This window comes from Mirounga leonina, unplaced genomic scaffold, assembly GCF_011800145.1.
Source record: "Mirounga leonina isolate KUSES-001 unplaced genomic scaffold, KU_Mleo_1.0 Mir_101414, whole genome shotgun sequence".
NCBI classification, from domain to species: domain Eukaryota; kingdom Metazoa; phylum Chordata; class Mammalia; order Carnivora; family Phocidae; genus Mirounga; species Mirounga leonina.
The window spans coordinates 805621-818404 of NW_023270121.1; positions in this window are offsets into that span (position 1 = coordinate 805621).

Below are 12784 nucleotides of genomic sequence, written 5' to 3' on the forward strand. Positions count from 1 at the left end.
TATAATATATGTATATTTATATCACAATAACATTTTCACACCTAACAATTAATAATTCCTTAATACTGTTTTATGTCCAACCCGTGTTCAAATTCTCAATTCTGTCATAGTTTTTTTTTTTTTTAATAGTTTGTTTGGATCAGGTTCTAAATAAAACCTAACATGTATTGCTGCTTTCAGGATACTCTTTTTGTCTTTGGCTTTGACAATTCGACTATGATGTGTCTTGGTGAGTGTATTCTGCAAGTTCATATCTGATGTTGAACTTTTCTATTGAATTTTTAATTTCAGCTACTGTACTTTTTAGCTCCAGAATTTTGTTAGTTCCTTTTAATAATTTCTTCCTGTTTATTCATTTTCCATATTTGGTGAGACATTATTCTCCTGGTTTATTTTACTTCTTTGTCCATGGTTTCCTTTAACTCTTTGAGCATATTAAAGACAGTTGACTTAAAATCTTTCCCTAGTAAGTTCAGCTTCCTCAGGGACAGTTTCTACTAATTTCGTTTTTGCTGTGAATAGGCCATACTTTCTTTGCATGTTTTATAATTTTTTGCTGTTGAAACTGGACCTTTTGAATATTATAATGTGGCACCTCTAGGAATCCTATTCTTCCCTCTCCTCAGGATTTTTTGCTGGTTGTTGTGGGCTGCTGTTTGTTTGTTTAGTGACCTTTTGTGAAGTCTGTATTCTTTTATCATGTGTACCACTAAAGTCTGTTGCCTTAGCTTAGTGATCAGCTGGTGTTTTGACCGTTAAATACCTGGAGCCAGTAAAAGAAAAAAAAGAAGAAACACTCTCAGTTTTTGCAAATTGGTCTGTGCTGGGGAACTCATTCACTGCTTATCCAGACCGTTTTCAACTCTGCATTAGTTTTCACTTCCTATTTGCACAGAGTCTGAACGCCAGCCAGAGGTGAAAGGCCTCCTCAGGCCTTGGAAGCACTTGCATCCCATCCTGGGCATATGTGTGGTCTTCTCAATCTCCCTGTATATTGGGGAGCTTTTAAAATCTCTTATTCTCCCATGTATCTCCTTTTCCAGCCTCTTCTTCCCAGCTTTCTCATTCTATTTATTGTTTGTCCTCAGTACTGTCCTTTGCCCCAACCTGCTAGGTCTAATACCCAGGCCTTTAAATGCTTTTGGCAAAAGCCACTCCACTCCTGGGAAGGCTCTGAGGCAAAATATAGAGAAACCTTGTGCTCTCTGTGAGAAGGACCTGACAGATGGTAGAGACCCATAGACACAGTTCTTTGAGAATAAGGTCCATAATGTTTCTCTGGTACTAGCAACCTTCATTAACCGATCTAGAGTGTTGGTGATGGTGGGCTGGCAATTTAAAATGCCATGGCACTCTCTTACTGCAATTCAGGAGCTTTTCTCTTCAACTAGTTTTCCTCTCGTTGTTGTAAGTTTTTATTAGATTCCAGAGTCCTGCAAAAGTTGATTCTGACCATTTTTGGCATGGAAACTTTGAGTTCCCTACTCTGCCATTTTTCGTGATGTCATCTCTCTCTTTATATTTTTCAATTCTTTACAATGTAATGGCAGTATACAATTACTTTAAAAAATTATCCCCTTTAAGGGGCACCTGGGTGGCTCAGTTGGTTAAATGTCCAACTCTTGGTTTCAGCTCAGGTCATTATCTCATTGGTTGTGGGATCAAGCCCCATGTCTGGCTCTGTGCTCAGTGGGAAGTCTGCTTGAAGATTCTGTCCCTTTGCCCTTCCCCCCACTCATGCACTTACTGAAGACTCTTATGTTGGGAGCTCCTTGGTTCTCATTTTTGGCCGCCTTCCCCTTTCATGCCATGATCTCTGCTTAAGCAGCCATCTCATCTATACCTATATCTTCAATCTCCATCCACCCATATGATTCTTGCATTTCCCTCTCTAGTTCAGTCTCTGATCTAAATATCTTGCTACATTCTTAACATCCCCATGGGGTACACAAAGATATAGAGAAATCAAGATGGTCCATTATGTTCCCTCCAAAAAAGATCCATTATGTGTTGCCCATTCCAGCTAACATTACTACCTATCACATAGATGATCAGGCGAGTCATCTGAGAATCCCACTGACACTTCCCTTTTATACTCCCGCTGCCCAATTTTCATATCTTTCATGAGTTCATCTCTTTGTTCATTCATGAATATGTTCACTCATCTGGTAGAGAGAGGAATATTGCTGTGTCAGGGGAAAAGGAGAATAATGACACAATCACAGTCCTAGAGTGGGTGATCATTGCAGTGAAAAGGGGCCACCTCAGTAAGATTTGTCACATGAGAGAAAGTAAGGACCATAGTTTCTGATGTGGGTAATTTGGTAGGTTTGGTGGTGGGAACATATAGGCAATCTCTTCTGTGATAGCATCTACTTTTCCAAAGAAACAAGAAGCCTAAAGAGCAGTTGAGAATGTTGAGGTGTGAGACAGTGTTGAAGGTTTGTGCAGGTGTTGTGTCATAGGGGTCTCAGATATTGAGAAAGTATATTGACTATGAAAATATGTTAAGATTACTAGCCAAGTCTGAGTACTGCTCCCTATCCTGCATTCGCTTCGCTTCAACCTTAACTCTCACAGCTCTCCTACGTTTTCCACCAGGCTCCAGCCACACTGGCTTTTTTTCCTCCTTTTTGGGAACAAGTCATGCTCACTTCCACTTCAGAGTCTGCTGTTCCCTAGTCTAACGTCAAAAGATTTTTACACACACACATCTCTTTCTTGTCATCCAGTTCTCAGATGAAAAGTCACGTGCATAGCATGGCCTTCTCGTGATAAAGCATGGCACAACTCCAGGGATCATCATGCATATTGTAATCTAAGTACATGATGGTCTTTGAAATTGTTAAACTGGATGGCCTTGGACATCCTTCACTGCCCTCTCCATAAATGTAATTTTCCATCCCATTTCCCTTTTTTATTTTCTTCGTGGCACTCTTCACCCACTGAAATTACATTGGTTATTGTTAACTTTATGTGTATCCAAAAGAGAATGTAAGCCCCCTAATGGGAAAGGCCTTTCCTCTCTTGTTGCCTAGCAGCCAACCTGGTAGGCAAAGAGTAAATACTCAATAAACAAGTGCTGCATGTATGGATCGTTATCTACCAAATACACCAAATCAGAAATAGGTACTTAAAGTCGAATGGCAAAACCATTGATGTTGGAATCAGGGATCACAATATGCAAAAATATTTAAAGAAACCTTGGATGTGATCTATTCAGCAGTTTTTAAACTATAGTGAACATCAGAATCTACCAGGGAAATTGTTCAAAGTATAGATTCCTGATTCTCAAACCCCAGGGAAAGGATTCAGTAGGTCTGGGGTAAGGTCTCAGAAGTTGCAATTTTAACAAGATCCAGGTGACTCTAATAAAGGTGGCCTGCAGCTCATGCTTAGACCAACACATATCTTTAAAAATGGTGTTTTCCTAGGGAAAATTGCTTCTATACCATTAATCTGTTATCTATCACACAGAGTTCTGATCTCTTCAATTTGACTGCTGGAGTATTTAGTGGGAAACCAATCATCTAGGACCTCAGATTGCTTTTCCAGATGGGATCTCATTTAACTTTTGATAAACAATCAGGGTCCATTGGATCCAATTTTTGTTTTTGAACTTTTCAAACTATTTGTAAGGATTGCTATTTAATGATTTCTACTCTTTCTTAGAAGTCTTCCAAAGAACAAGGAGAAAATTTATCTCTTATTTTTAAATAGAATAAGCCCATATTATCTTGCACATACCACATGGGAGAATTGGGCCCTTTTATAAAATTGACATGTGAGATCTCATTGATTTTATTTTTTCCATATCTTAAAACACTTTGCTATTCATCATCCTAAAAATTATTTCATTATTAATTAATTATTCCTAGTTCTACTAAAAAGATTTAAAAAATAAGAGAAAAAAGCAAGAATGATGGGATAGTTTACATCAGGAATGAAGCTATACTAAAATAAATAATACCACATCACCATTTAGTTTTTTACTGCACTGTCCAAAGTATTATACCATCTTTCAAAAAGATATAGAAGAAATGAAGACTCCATCTTTGCATTTACTTAATCCAGCTTTCGCTGAACACTAATGAGAATTTTTTTTTCATTTTTCTTCCCACACTGGCAAAGAAAAGTAAATTGACAGAGGAATTCATTTTACAATTATTAGATCAGAAGACAGAAGTACAGTGACAACAATACTCTAGATGCCGTTATTGATAGTGAAACTGATATCTCAAACTATGAGTATTCATATGATGATATCTTAAATGAATTTTTTCAAACCCCCAAATCAAGTAGTGAATAGCATATTTCTAAGGACCAAAATGATAAATGATGTTCTCAGTTTGTCACTTGTCATACAATATGTTACAACAAGAAGTGAGAACATCCCAATTTGCTCAAAGGACATTGGACAATTTTCTGTCATCTTTTATGATATTGTATATTTAATATATGTCAAGTATTTAAGCAATAAGTTTTCTAAGTGAACAAATGCTGAATTCAGGTAAGAAGAAGGAAATAGATCATGTAGAAATGAAAAAAAAGTCATTGGACTGGTCATTCTTTTTTTTTATTTTTTTATTTTTTTATTTTTTTTAAAGATTTTATTTATTTATTCATGAGAGACAGAGAGAGAGAGAGGCAGAGGGAGAAGCAGGCTCCCAAGGAGCAGGGAGCCCGATGCGGGACTCGATCCCAGGACCCTGGGATCATGACCTGAGCCGAAGGCAGACGCTTAACCATCTGAGCCACCCAGGCGCCCTGGACTGGTCATTCTAATCGGTGTTTATCAATCTAAAAATGAAAATATCTTGCAATTATGGAGCAAAGAAGATGGCTATCCTCCCTTCAACAAAATTATGAGCTATCAATGTTTTGTAAAGTTTTCTGTTTTGATGATATAAGTACAAGAAGAACTAGAAATAAGATAAGGCAGAACTTATTGGGGATACAAGTGAGCAAGAAGAGAGAAATCAATACCTACAGATGGATATATTACAGGTTCAGGCATGAGAATTGATAAGGAGTGAGCAGTATTCAAAGGATGATGCCCTTTTTGAGTATACATACTTTCAAAGTTGGGAAAATGAGGAATACAATTTTGATTTGATATATTTAAATTCTTGTTAAATTTTCTGATTTAGTTGTCCTTCATTATCTATTTTTACTTCTGTGAATTATTCATAAAGTCACTTAATAAAAACAGCAAATGGGTATTTTGTACACAGAAGATGATGATGATTTGGTTCTGGTATTCTAAGGGTTAACATCCTAAATACTCCTGAGTGGTTGGGAGAACTTAGTACTTTTATCTTGTTTAATGGATGAGGCTGGTATAAGGGAAGTTGTGGAGTTATTCTTAGAAAATATATTGTAAGCCCTAAGGAGTAATTGTGGAAGCAGCTGAAACGTCAGCAGTGTTCCTGTTCTCGGGCTGTTGAATGCAATGGTCCGATAAGAGTAGGATCCCACGATCCCCAGGGGGCAGGGCATAAGTTAGGAGCTATGAAAGAATGTAACCCTCAGTCCCCCCTTTCTACACCTAGCAACTGCTAGCCCAAATATCCCGCTCTTCCCTTATCCCATGACTGACTCCCTGTGTGCCTACGTGCAGGGGAGAATGCAAGCCTGCTTCAAGATATTTGCCATCCCTTTGTACTCCTTTCCCACGCTTTGGGGCATCTGTCCTTGCTTTTCTGATAAAGAAAAAATAAATAAAAACTATGTGCAGGATTCAGCTGCTGCTGCTCTCCCTTGCAGAGGCAGCCCTGCAGGGCAGCTCAGATTGGTTTCTGAGAACTTCATTTCCATGCGCGGTGACAGAAGTGACCTATCCAAAGTGCCTTCATGATAGGACCTCCTGACTCTCATTTCAATGTTCTGTTTAGCCAAGTCAATATCACACCTTGTGCTTCCTTATTACCTTCTGTGTCTCGAGACTGAAGTTTGCAAACTTTTTTCATGTTACTCTAGAAGTCAAAATAAGATAACTGAAAAGCTTATGAAATTGAAGAGTAGGTGAAGATTTTCTTCCCCTGAGACTAAACAGGAGGATGATTCAACTAAATGGAAATGATGTAATGACGCTCTTTCTTCAGGGGTCTCTCAGGCAGCCAATCCTATCATAATAAATTGGCACAGAAACTCATGTGGGCATGTAATGACTTTGTGTGTTTATCCCTTTATGCTGTTACATTTTCAAGTATTCCTTCTGGTGGTCAAACTTTTCATTTCATGTCCAGGATACCTCTTTTTTTTTTTTTTTAAAGATTTTTATTTATTTATTTGACAGAGAGAAAGCACAAGTAGGCAGAGGAGCAGACAGAGGGAAAGGGAGAAGCAGGCTTTCCACTGAGCAGGGAGCCAGACATGAGACTCGATCCCAGGACCCTGGGATCATGACCTGAGCATGACACTTAACCAACTGAGCCACCCAGGTGCTCCCAGGATACCTCTTTTAAAGAATGGAATAGGCACTGTGGGATGGGAATGGGCAACTCCTGAAGTTTTTCACCAGGTTCCTAACACTGGTGCTTTAAAAATGTGGAAGGCTGAGAGTCAGAGCAGTTAAATATCATTCCCAGGGTTCACAGTTAGTAGAAGGCTGAGGAGATCTCACCAAGAGTTGTCTAACACCAGGGACCATAATCACACCACTCTCCCACTGGGACCTCCTTTTTAGATGGTGGTCTTGCAAGGATGAGGGATGAATGAGTTTATACTTTCTGGGTGTGGGGGGGTTCATGTTGGGTGATACAGTTTAATAGGGGATTTGTACTAATATTTATCTTCCTCCAACTGAAGATTTCTGATAGATACTCAGGATTGGAGCTCCCTTGAGAAGTCTGAGACGAAGATATAGATTGGAGTTTGCGTCCGTCAATCCCATTAGGTGCATAAAAGATGCATGGTGGCCACACAGTACTTTGCTTTTTCTGGGCCTCATCACCTGATGTGCAAACTGAAGTTGCTGGGGGGTAGGTAACTGTGAAAGTCCCTTTCTGCTCTGTTCTCATGAAGGCTAAAGATGGCCACTTAGATTTGGGATCCTGCAAAGTGAGTCAGAATTCCTCATCAGTCACCCCCATCACTCCATGCAGGCTGCATTCCAGCCATATCAGACTGTCTCCTGACTGTGTACCTCAAGCACACTGGGTACATTTTCATTTCCATGCCTTTGTACAGTCAGGAATGTCCACATATACATTCCATTTCCTTTCACAAGCCTACTCCTTCTGTAAGAATTAGCTGAAATTCCACTTCCTCTGATGATTTTGACTGGCATTGCCTGACACAGAATATTTGCTCAAGAAGGGCATGCCAAAGTAAATAAATAAATAAATAAATAAATAAATAAATAAATAAAGCCATTTACCACTGAAGGTTTAATATCTTGAATGCATAAAGAGCAGTAAATCTCAGGAAAGATGGTTAATTATAACAGTAATTAGGGAAATGGAGTTGAAAACAACAAAGAGTAGTATTTCACAGCCATCAACTAGCAAGACTTATCTTAGAATTCTCTAAATACCAAACAAAGTTCTGGGGGTTTTTTTTGTTGTTGTTATGAGTATGATGTATAAATGAGAATTTTCATCTACCACTGGTGGTAATTTAAAAAGGTAGAAATAGAAAAGTTTAGGGGCACAATTTTATAATTTCAAGTAGAACTTCTTCATATCCTAAGACTCAGACATTTCATGATTAGACACATAACACTTGGAAATGTGTGTGTGTGTGTGTGTGTGTGTGTATACAGAGAGAGATCTAAAATTTCCAACAAGAAGAAATAAGATAGGGACGCCTGGTGGCTCAGTCGGTTGGGCTTCTGCCTTTGGCTCAGATCATGATCTCTGGGTCCTGGAATGGAGCCCCGAGTCAGGGTCCCTGCTCAGTAGAGAATCTGCTTCTCCCTTCCCTCTGCCTTGCTCCCATCCCCTGCTTGGGCTCTCTCTGTGTCTCTATCTCAAATAAATAAATAAAACCTTTAAAAAGAGAACAAATAAGATAAAAGTAGAGTATACATTCATACAAGTGATACTATACTCTGGACAGCAATATGCAAAAGAATGAAAGTGGACTTCCCCACTCCACATATGTAAATGAAAAACAAGACAAATCTTCTTCAGTAATTGGCTCCTTTATCATCATGTAATACCTCTTTTTATCCCTGATAATTTTCCTTGCTCTGAAGTCCTCTTTGTTTGAAGTTAATATGGCTATTTTAGCTTTCTTTTGATTATTGTTGGCATGATATATCTTTCTCTAACCCATCACTTTTTTGGGGGGGAGAGGGGCAGAAGGAGAGGGAGACAAAGAATCTCTTCATTTCTGTTACAGTTTTTCTTTTTTATTTCTATCATTTTCTTTTTGAAGAGTTTTTATTTAAATTTCAGTTAGTTAGCATACAGTGTAATATTAGTTTCAGGTGTACGATATAGTGATTCAACAATTCCATACAATACTCAGTGTTCATCACAACAAATACTCTCCTTAATTCCCATTACCTATTTAACCCACCCCCCCCACCTCCCCTCTGGTAACCATCTGTTTGTTCTCTATAATTAAGAGTCTATTTCTCGGTTTGCACCCCCTTTCCCCTTTGCTCATTTGTTTTGCTTCTTAAATTCCACATATGAGTGAAATCATATGGTATTTGTCTTTCTCTGACTGACTTATTTCGCTTAGCAGAATACTCTCTAGCTCCATCCACGTCATTGCAAATGGCAAGATTTCATTCTTTTTGGTGGCTGAGTAATATACCATTGTATATATATACCACATCTTCTTTATCCATTCATCAGTCGATGCATACTTGGGCTCTTTCCATAGCTTGACTATTGTAGATAATACTGCTATAAACATCGGGGTGCATGTATCCCTTTGAATTAGTATTTTTGTATTCTTTGGGTAAATACCTAGTAGTGCAATTGCTGGATCACAGGGTAGTTCTATTTCTAACTTTTTGAGGGACCTCCATACTGTCTTCCAGAGGGGCTGCACCAGTTTGCATTCCCACCAACAGTGTAAGAGGGTTCCCCTTTCTCCACATTCTCACCAACACTTGTTATTTTCTGTGTTGTTGATTCTGGTCATTCTGACAGGTGTGAGGTGATATCTCATTGGAGTTTTGATTTGTATTTCCCTGATGATGAGTGATGTTGAGTACCTTTTCATGTGTCTGTTGGTCATCTGGATATCTTCTTTGGAAAATGTCTATTCATGTCTCCTGTCCATTTTTTCATCAGATTGTTTTTTGGGTATTGAGTTGTATAAGTTCTTTATATCTTTTGGATACCAACTCTGTATCAGATATATCATTTACAAATATCTTCTCTCATTCTGTAGGTTGCCTTTTAGTTTTGTTGATTATTTCCTTTGCCGTGCAGAAACTTTTTATTTTGATGAAGTTCCAATAGTTTATTTTTGCTTTTGTTTCACTTGCCTCAGGAGACATATCCAGAAAGAAGTTGTTATGGCCAGTGTCAAAGAGGTTACTGCCTGTCTTCTCCTCTAGGATTTTTATGGTTTCAGGTCTTACATTTAGGTTTTTAATCCATTTTGAATTTGTTTTTGTGTATGGTGTAAGAAAACGGTCCACTTTCATTCTTTTGCATATTGTTGTCCAGTTTTCCCAGTACCATTTGTTGAAGAGACTGTCTTTTTCCCATTGGATATTCTTTTTTAAAAAGATTTTATTTATTTATTTGAGAGAGAGAGAGAGAGAGAAAGAGAGGGCACGAGTGGGGGAAGGGGCAAAAGGAGAGGGAGAAGGAGGCTCCCTGATGAGCAGGAGCCTGATACTTGGCTCCATCCCAGGACCCCAGGATCATGATCTGAGTAGAAGGCAGATGCTTAACTGACTGAGCCACCCAGGTGCCCCTCCCATTGGATATTCTTTCCTGCTTTGTCAAAGATTAATTGACCTTATAGTTGTGGGTTCATTTCTGGATTTTCTACTCTGTTCCTTTCTATCATTTCTTTTTGATTCCTTCTTAGAGTTTTTAATCTCTCTGTTTACATTACCCATCTGTCTTCCATGTTGTCCATTTTTTCCATTAGAGTCCTTAGCATATTAATCATACTTATTTTAAATTCCCAATATGATAATTCCAACATCCCTGCTATATCTGAGTCTGATTTTGAAGCCTGCTCAGTCTTTCCAAACTGTGTTTCTGTATTTTATTATGACTTGTACTTTGTTGAAAGCTAGACATGATGTTCTGGATAAATGGAGCTGTGGTAAATAAGCCTTTAGTGAGAGGTTTTATGTTTATCTGGATAGGCTTAGGCTGTGTTTATTGTTTGTTGTTCCTGTAGTTTTCAGAGGCTAAAATTGCCACAAACATCTTTGTTTTTGTCTCCCCTATTGTGTTTGGGTTTCCCTAGAGACTTCTCTTAAATAAAATCTAAGACGTGCAATTCTTTCAGTTGTATTCCCCTATAATCATACAAGAGCCTTATTGATGTAGTAGTAAGAGGTGGGGTGAAGCTAAGCATTTTTTAGTTCTCTGATTTGGTCAGAGTTTAGTGAAGCTGTGATCCTGGGCTGTGACCTTCACAAGTGCTTCTCAGTTTTTCCCTGTTAAGTGAGATGGGAAGGCCAGAGGTGGCTAGAGTTTAGTATTTTCCTTCCTTCACATGAAAGACTAGAGGGTATTTCCTTGCCTGCATATCAAATACTAAGGGCGGCTGGAGCTCGGTATTTCCTTTCCCTCAGGTCAGTTAAGTTCCAGTAAAACCATAACAGGCTCTGGTAAAATAGTTTCCCTTGAGGGCAGGATTTGTTAAGAAGAATACAGTGCTCTGAATACATTTCAAAATGGCTGCTTTTTCTCTTTCCCTGCCAGAAGTGTGAGGAGACTTTTCTCTAATCTTCACTGTGAGAACTTGGTAGAGCACCTGTAGGTAAAACCCATGAAAGTTTTGGGGGCCCTTCCTAAGTTTGGGCACTCCTTGAGTTGTTCATTCTCAGACTTGCCCACACTGAGCTTTCATCAATTTGTCAATTAAAGTTTATGCTTTCCTTTGTCCATACTGGTTCTAGCAGTGGTTTTGCTCCTGGGTTCTGCTCTGGTGAGCTCTAATCCTCTATATCTGTCTGTATGTTTCTCCAAACTTTGTGGACAGTAGTTTGTCTTGTGACCTCAATTGTCTGATTGATCTAAGAAGAGTTGTTGATTTTCAGTTTGTTCAGCTCTTTTCTTGTTGTGAGAACTGAACTGACAACTTTCAAACTCTTTATGTGCCAGACTGGAACTCAAAGAATATACATTTTGGCTTATGCTAATAAGCCAGAAGGAGAGATCTTGACGGTTTTTAGAGTTTTAGAACAGATGCAAATGCAACCTTTGCAGGTAGGATGCCTTATTATAGTACCTGAATGCTGGGCCAATGTATGCAGGTGAGGAGGTCTCCAATAAGAACCAATTGTACAAACATAGTTCAGTTGTGATGTCAGTCAAATGCTACTAATCAGATCTCTGCTTCATCCACTAAGAAGACAATTAAAATATTGTGGGGACATGATACAGAGTATCCTCACCTCCCAGAACCCCATATATTATATAAGGTGGACTGGTCCAAGCATGCTGTGTGGTTGTTACACACTTCACTCAAAGCAAACTTGGGGTCTCTTTTCCAAAATGGCTCCTGCAATGAGTTATTCAGTTTTCCTGGGTCTCTCTCATGTATACAGGAGTTATGCATGCTATTAAACTTCTGTTTGTTTTTCTCCTGTTAATCTGTCTTAAAAGAAAAGAAACAAAATGGGTCCTGAAACAAAGTGAGTCATAGTCAGAGAAGGTAATTGAGTGGATACTTTTGCAAGTTCTGTGTCTTTGACCCGAGTGAGCTCTACTAAAGTTCAGAGAGGAGAGGTATACTTTTCAAGGCTCCACAGCTTGGGAACAGGCATTACAGGGACTGTGGTACTGATTTTTCTTACCCTCTGCTACCACATTGCCTTCTCTGCAGACAGTCGCCTTCCAGGGCTCAGGGTACAGTGTGTGTCAACTTATTTGATGTGGAAACAGTGGTAGAATCTTGGTTTAAGAGGATAGGTACACCAAGTAGGCAGTTGAATGGATAATTTGGGGGCTGAACACAGAGGTGTGAAAATGGAGTATTGATGCAGGTTGCCAGTGCCTGGCACGTAAAGGTTGCTCATAAATAAGTAGTGGAAGGATAAATGAATGAAATGTTGATTCTGGAATGATCTATCTCTGACATTGATCATACATCTTTCCAACCTTTTCCTAAGTGTATGAGATGGAGGCTCATTTCATACTGCCTGTTTTAGAAACTGCTTTGTAAAAGTTATTTTTTTAAATGTTTTTTTTTGCTTTGACAATGTAAACTATGGACTTTGGGTGATAGTGGGTGTATCAGTGTAGGTTCATTGATTGTAACAAATGTAGCCCTCTGAGGCAGAATGTTGATAGTGGGGGGATTGTGGGAGTATGGGAACAAGGGGGATATGGGAACTCTCTGTACTTTCTGCTCAATTTTACCTTGAACCTGAAACTGTTCTACAAAATAAAGTCTACTTAAACAAACATAAGTGTTTATTGCTTTGATTTTCTCTCCTTGCTAAAAAGATATGCTGGAGAAAACTTAGAAAGTAGAGGTCTTTCGCCATCTAGCAACAAGCACTGGAACCTCACAGTTGACAACAGATTAGGAAGGGATGAGGGAGGACCATGGGTTTCTCAAATCCACCAGATAGACCCTTCTAGATGTGAAGTGTGGCACTGAGCCTCGTGACAGCTGTCTGATC